This window comes from Mandrillus leucophaeus, unplaced genomic scaffold, assembly GCF_000951045.1.
Source record: "Mandrillus leucophaeus isolate KB7577 unplaced genomic scaffold, Mleu.le_1.0 Scaffold216, whole genome shotgun sequence".
NCBI lineage: Eukaryota > Metazoa > Chordata > Mammalia > Primates > Cercopithecidae > Mandrillus > Mandrillus leucophaeus.
The window spans coordinates 3,762,511-3,769,313 of NW_012102210.1; the positions used below are offsets into that span (position 1 = coordinate 3,762,511).

At 42.4% G+C, this 6,803-nt stretch overlaps 1 protein-coding gene across 1 annotated transcript in view; it reads right to left on the reverse strand.

The window, feature by feature from the left end:
- Nucleotides 1-5,176, reverse strand: part of SLC4A5 (solute carrier family 4 (sodium bicarbonate cotransporter), member 5) — a 118,843-nt gene extending 113,667 nt beyond the window's left edge. Inside the window, exon 1 of the mRNA XM_011980707.1 lies at nucleotides 5,061-5,176. The gene's annotated coding sequence lies outside the window, so the exon portion shown is untranslated. The remainder of the gene's footprint in view (nucleotides 1-5,060) is intronic.
- Nucleotides 5,177-6,803: the final 1,627 nt, after the last annotated feature.

A 6,803-nucleotide genomic window follows, 5' to 3' on the forward strand; every position in this document is an offset into this window, starting at 1 on the left:
GAAACCCCGTCTCTATTAAAAATACAAAACTTAGCTGGGTGTGGTGGCACATGCCTGTGATCTCAGCTAATTAGGAGGCTGAGACACGAGAATTGTTTGAACCCAGGAGGTGGAGGTTGCAGTGAGCTGAGATTGTGCTACTGCACTCCACCTGGGTGACAGAGTGAGACTTTGTCTCAAAAAAAAAAAAGAAAAAAAAAGAGACAGAAAAGAATGATAGAGCAAAACCACCCCAAATCCAAGGGAGAATGATTTCCAACCTAACATTCTCCACCCAGTCAAACTGCCAGTTCAGAGTAAGGGTAAAAGACATTTTCAGACACTTAAAAAATTATTTTACTTCTCTTTCATAACTTCCTAGGAAGTTCTTTAAAAAAGTTACCCATCATTAATCAAGAAGGGGAAGACAATGATATGCAAGAGAGAGTGGATGGAATCAGAATAATGAAGAGCAGTCCCCAGATGACAGCCGTGTCCTCAAAAATCAATCAGTCCTCAAAAGAACTAGAAAATGAGGCTTCGGAAGAAGCCGCCCAGGGGAAAAAATGAAATGTGAAAGATTTGATACACTCTTGGAGATTTTGGAACAACTCAAGAAAGTGACAGAAAATGCAAAGAAAAAAGATAGCGATTAGAAATACCAGGGAAAAATTAAAACTCTGCAAGGAATAAAATGTGATCATGGCATGTAATCATGAGTATAAACACTGCTTTTTGAATGAATTAAAAATTGTGATGATATTCTACACTGGGAGGATAAAAAATAGATGTCTGTGGTTGTAAGTTAAATATTCACTTGTAAGTGGCTAATATCTAACTTCAATAAATAGCAGGAATAATTATTACTATCATTATTATTAAAAGGCAGCCAACAAAAAAAGCTAAAAGAATTCCTAGTGGTTATCTTTGGGAAGTGGAACTGTGACATATGGAGGAAGCTGGAATGGAGTTCCATTGCTTTTTATGGAAAGCTCTTACATGTGTTAATTTATTTTTAAATTATAGCTTTTTTATTTTAAACATTTTAAAGTAAATAATTTAATATGCCATGTGTTCCTACTTTATGTGATAATTGTATACTTGAAAATTAATGGTTAAATCTATTTATTCAAAGTGAATCATGTTTAAAATACTTAGCAGAATTACACAACAAAGAACCCTTTAAGGCAGTGGTTCTCAAACTTGAGCATGCATCATAATACCTAGAAGGCTGCTTTCTGTTTGTTTTCTTGGAGTTGGGGTCTCGCTTTGTCACCCAGCCTGGAGTTCAATGGCGCAATCACAGCTTACTGCAGCCACCAACCTCTAGGCTCAAGCAATCCTTCCATCTCAATCTCCAAAGTAGCTGGGGTTACACATGTGAGCAGCTCCAGAAAGCTTGTTAAAATAGATTGCTGGGTCTCATCCCCAGAGTGCCTGATTCCATAGCTCTAGGTTGGGGCCTGGAAATGTACATTTCCAACAAGTTCCCAGTTGCTGCTGCTGATGCTGATCCAAGGACCACATTTAAAACCTCTATTTTAAGAAAGTAACTCCCCATTTATATTTTTTATTAAATTGGGTCAGTTGGTGATTTTTAAAAAGCTCTTATCTTCCTACTCCAGTGTGGTGTGAAGAGTACAGAGAAGGTGAGTAACAGATTTCTTTTCCTATAGAAAACCATCTTCAAATGTCTTAGTGGGTGACTCCATGTCTCCCCAAGCCTCCACAGGAAAGACCATGTGACCCAGCCTGGTCAAACACACCCCATTCCAGCCACAGAGATCGGTTCAGGAATGATCCCATGTCCTTAACTGGGCCAATCAGAATTCTTCCCAGGACATTTCTGCTTGATTCATCCAAAAACTCTGCTCATTCTGGCACTGCTAAGCTGATAAGCTTGGAAGTTACTATTTTGCCTGTCACATGGAGAGAAGCATTCAAGAAAAGTAGAGAAACAGAGTCCAGATAACACTGTGACTCCCTGAATCAGTTAATTTTGAACTGTCCTTCTCAGTTGTGTTGAGCTGTTAAATTCATTTTATTTTTTCTCGTGTTTGAGTTGGGTTTCTCATGTTTGCAATCACAAGTGCCTGACTAATGAAAATGAAATCGAGCTTTCCAACATGTTTTTAAAATGTGTTATTTCCTATTTGAAGTACTATGGATTCTCAGATTGGAAAACAAATGAAAGTTTGTTGGAAAAACAATGAAATGCCTGATTGTCACTGACAAATGACAATACATATGCAAACATAGATGAGAACTCTACAAACTACAGAAGTATGGAGCTATAATGTAGCTATAATATTTCGGTAGATGCATACCTTCCAGTTCTGGACTAGCTGAGACCATTCCTGCCTCATCTCCTCTGTGCCAGGTCCCAACTTCTCACAACTTGAGAGAAGCTCCCTCCCCGGGATATGCAGAAGTAGGAGAAGAACCCAAACTCCCTGACATGATCTTCAAAGGAGTTCATCCATCTGAAGCTGAGTGTTGGCCCTGGGGAAGTGTTTGGATTAGCTCTGCTCTGATTGGCAACTATACTGCCCACTATAAAAGTCCCAACCTAATTCATGAAACAGAATTTCTACCTCCAGCATTTCATATAATGTGTATTCGTTGAATGTCGGGTATTTTGCTTTCATCATCTTATTTAATTATCACTATAATTTAGTAAGATATATAATTTTCACCCCCATTTTATAGATGAGTAAATGAAGACTGAGAGTTAAGTGATTTGTCCTGGATCAAAGAACCAGCCATGGTGGAGCCAGGGTTCAAATTGGATTCTTTTTGATTCCCAAACCTAAGGAAAGAAGGAAGAAGAAAGGGAGGGGAGGGGAAGGGAGGGGAAAGGGGAAGGGGAAGGGGAAAGGGAAAGGGAAGGGGAGAAGAAGGGAAGGCAAGGGAAGGGAAGGGAGGGGAGGAGGAAGGAAGGAGGAGGAAGGGAGAAAGAAGGAGAGAGAGAGATGAAAGAGAGGTAAAGATGTGAGAAACAGAGGGGGCCTGGTATGGGTTACTGACAGTCTTCCACTTCTGGGTTCCAGGCCCTTCCTGAGGCCTGGCTGAACTCCTGTCCACAAGACTTCCCTGGTATTATAATAAATCCCTCCTTGGCAAAAAGGAATTTTTTTTCTTTTCTCTTCAACTAGCTTCAGCTGATTTGATTTACTTGTATCCAAAAAGGACTAACCAGTACCATCACGCACTACAATATCTTGCCAAAGGAATTGTGCTAGCAACACATCAACCTCTGGCATGCAGCAAATGAGAGGACTTGTAACACTAGTTCCTACCCTGCCCAACTAGCTGTTACTCCCCCATCCATCTTTAGATCATAGATCGCCTTGGCATTCAGCATGCCTTTACAGTGAGGGAACACACAAAATTCTCTTCTGTCCTGAGTCAAAAGTCACCTTCCACTTCATTGCCCCTACCACTAGCCTGGAATCACATCTGGGATCCCTGAGAATCCAAAACCCTACTGACCAAATAAACACCTGGGCCGGGCGCAGTGGCTCACGCCTGTAATCCCAGCACTTTGGGAGGCCGAGGCGGGAAGATAACAAGGTCAGGAGTTCGAGACCATCCTGGCCAACATGGTGAAACCCCGTCTCTACTAAAAATACAAAAATTAGCTGGGTGTGGTGGTGCATGCCTGTAATTCTAGCTACTCGGGAGGCTGAGGCAGGGCAATTGCTTGACCCCAGGAGGCAGAGGTTGCAGTGAGCCGACATGGCACCACTGCACTCAAAAACAAAAACAACAAACAAACAAACAAAACAACACTTTAAGCCTGTAAGGCCAAGGATCAGAGTGCTACCCTAGCAAACAGACACACAGGGGTCCCTGCCCAAGCAGCCTGCATGTCCAAAGCAGCAAGGAGGTAGTGACACAGCTAGCTTTAAAGATGTATGACACATTTTAGCCATCAGAACCCTTTTGATAGAATCATCTGGTGTTTAGGTGCCCACCCCTTCCCTATCCACAAGGGCACATCAATTCAATCCAACAAATCCTTATTGAGTATCCACTTTGTTCCAGATATTTGCACTAGACACCGGGAACAGAACAAAATAGTTGAATTACTAGGGAAGAAGGGTAAAGCATAGTAATGAATCCTTAAGATTAGACATCCATGTCTCTGGGAAAAACGATAACTAGTAAAAAGGTTGTGCCACATTTTCACAGGTCAGATTTTGGGGAGCTTTTCTTTCCACCCCATATTTTAAGCCACTTGACCTTGATATCTAAGAACTCTAGATCAGCCAACATGGTGTCTGGTGCACCCCTCTGAGAGCCCAAAGTATTTCAGAAAAGGACTTCCCCAAGGGCTTATCTGGGATTATTTTGTGAACTGAATCGACAAGAATGACACGGGGTCATGCTGGGCTTTAGAAAGCTAAGCTAGAAGCCAGGGAAAGGCTACCCTCTCAACCCGTAGCTTGTCCATTGCCTCGGGGCCCTGCAGACTGAAACACCCACGCATGCTCCAGGAGAGAAAGGACAAAACAAACAAATATCCCTAAGAAAACTAGCAGTAGCAAAACCACGTACCGTATCCAAAACCTAAAACCAAAAATGTGTAATGAAAGGAAACTAGCCATTATTCTGTTTCTATCCTGAGATGTTACATTGGCAGACATAATTTATTTTCCCATGGTTTTCTGGGAAAGAGGTAAGTCTCAGGGTTTTTGCTACTTCATAATATTTCAGCCAGTGTAACACATTTGACAAAGACAACAGAAATTTACGTGCCTAGAAGAGAAAGATTCAGTTCATTAGATGAGAACAAGATAGAACTAACTCACCACGGTGTCAGACAGAACAGGTCTCCTGTCATTTCTGTTAATTTGGAGTGGTTTTGCACCCAAAAACCTCAAGGCACCAGGGTGACAAAAACAGAAAATCAAATATTCTATACTCATTTGGAAGATTTGCCCAGCTTTTCTGGTATTCTCCTCTTCAGTGTGTGTGAAGCTTACTCTTAAATACTCTGTGTTCATGCTATAAAGCACATTTTCCCTTATCTGCATAGCTCTGTCTACTTTCTCTGAAGCTTCCAGCTGCAAACTTACCTTTGTGTTCTTAGCTCTGGAAACCAGGATCCAAATCCCACGGAGGCCAGAACCACTTGCTCTGTTCCTGTTGGGTGGCAAGAAGGGCTTTCTGTGGTTTCCAGGCTGAACAGTATTTGGGGCATTGGAGATTGACTTCTGAGGCTCAGTGGCAGCCAGCCATGTGACCAAGGTTGGGGGAGGGACGCTCCTGCAGGGTCAGGGATGGATGCCTGCTTGACTGACAGACCAAGGTATAGCAGGGTCTGAATAGAGCTGGCCATGATCATAGACAGATGCCTTTGCTCTAAATTTATTCTTGAATTTTAACTTGGTGATCTTTTTATGGCAGTGGTATACTCCAGCCTTGGTTCTGAAATGCTATTTTATCTCCCTGCATAGTTTTTAACCCAGATTCTTTTTGGATTCTGTCTTGGAGGGATGTTAGAGCTGGAAGAGAACTTGGAGAATCCAGTCCTATCTCAAGGTTGCCCATTTTATACAATGAAAAATTGGGGCCCAGAGAGGGGCAGTGGCATTTCCAGGAACCTATAGAGATGTGGGTCTGTTGTTAGGTACTGGGATGACCCCACTTGGCTCAAAATTACAGCTCACTTGAATGTCTCCAACTTTTATATTGTTAGAGCTTTGAGGACTGCTGAGATGTTGATAAAGGATCTTCTTACATTGCAAGTACCTAAATATTCAGCTGTCAGATTAGGGCATGACTTGGAAATAGTGGCAGTCTGCACTTGTGGTCAATGAGTTTATATAAACATGTGTACTTATTTTTAGGTATCTCTAACTCAATCTTTGTAAAGTGCTCCAAGGTGATCTTTTTAGAGGGATCAGGTGACACCAAAAGCTAGAGACATTTTTTTTCTTTAACCTCAAAGACTTTGAAGACCTCTCTAGACTACAGTCATGCAGGTAGCCTCCTAGTTCACACCTGTCTCTCCAGCCAAAAGGATGGCTGCTGGCTCTCTGCTGACAAAAGAAGAAGTGGTAGGAATGATGGAGAAAATGATAGAGGCAGAGGTGTTGGTTGTAGAAGTAGCAGTAAAATGGTGGCAATGTAGATGAAGGTGTGAAGTGTAGATGAAGTTGTGAAGTACAGATACAGGTGATGAGGTGTAAATGGAGATGTGGGGTATAGATGGAGGTGTGAGGTATAGATGGAGGTAATGAGATGTAGATAAAGATGATAAATTGGCTGGGCGTAGTGGCTCACGCCTGTAATCCCAGGACTTTGGGAGGGTGAGGCAGGCAGATCACCTGAGGTCAGGAGTTTGAGACCAGCCTGACCAACATGGAGAAATCCCATTTCTACTAAAAATACAAAATTAGACAGGTGTGATAGTACATGCCTGTAATCCCAGCTACTCAGGAGGCTAAGGCAGGAGAATCGCTTGAACCTGGGAGGTGGAGGTTGCAGTGAGCCAAGATCATGCCATTGCACTCCAGCCTGGGCAACAGGAGTGAAACTCCATCTCAAAAAAAAAAAAAAAAAAAAAGATGGTGAGGTGTAGATGGAGGTGGTGTGAGGTGTAAATGGAGGTGTGAGGTGTAGATGGAGACGATGAGGTGTGAAGTGTAGACAGAGATGATGAGGTGTATGTAGAGAGAGGTGGTGAGGTGTATATGGTGGTTTGAGGTGTAGATGGAGGTTCTGAGGTATAGATGGTGGTGTAAGGTGTAGATGGAGGTGGTGAGGTGTATATGGAAGGGATCAGATGTAGATGGAGGTATGAGGTGTAGATGGGG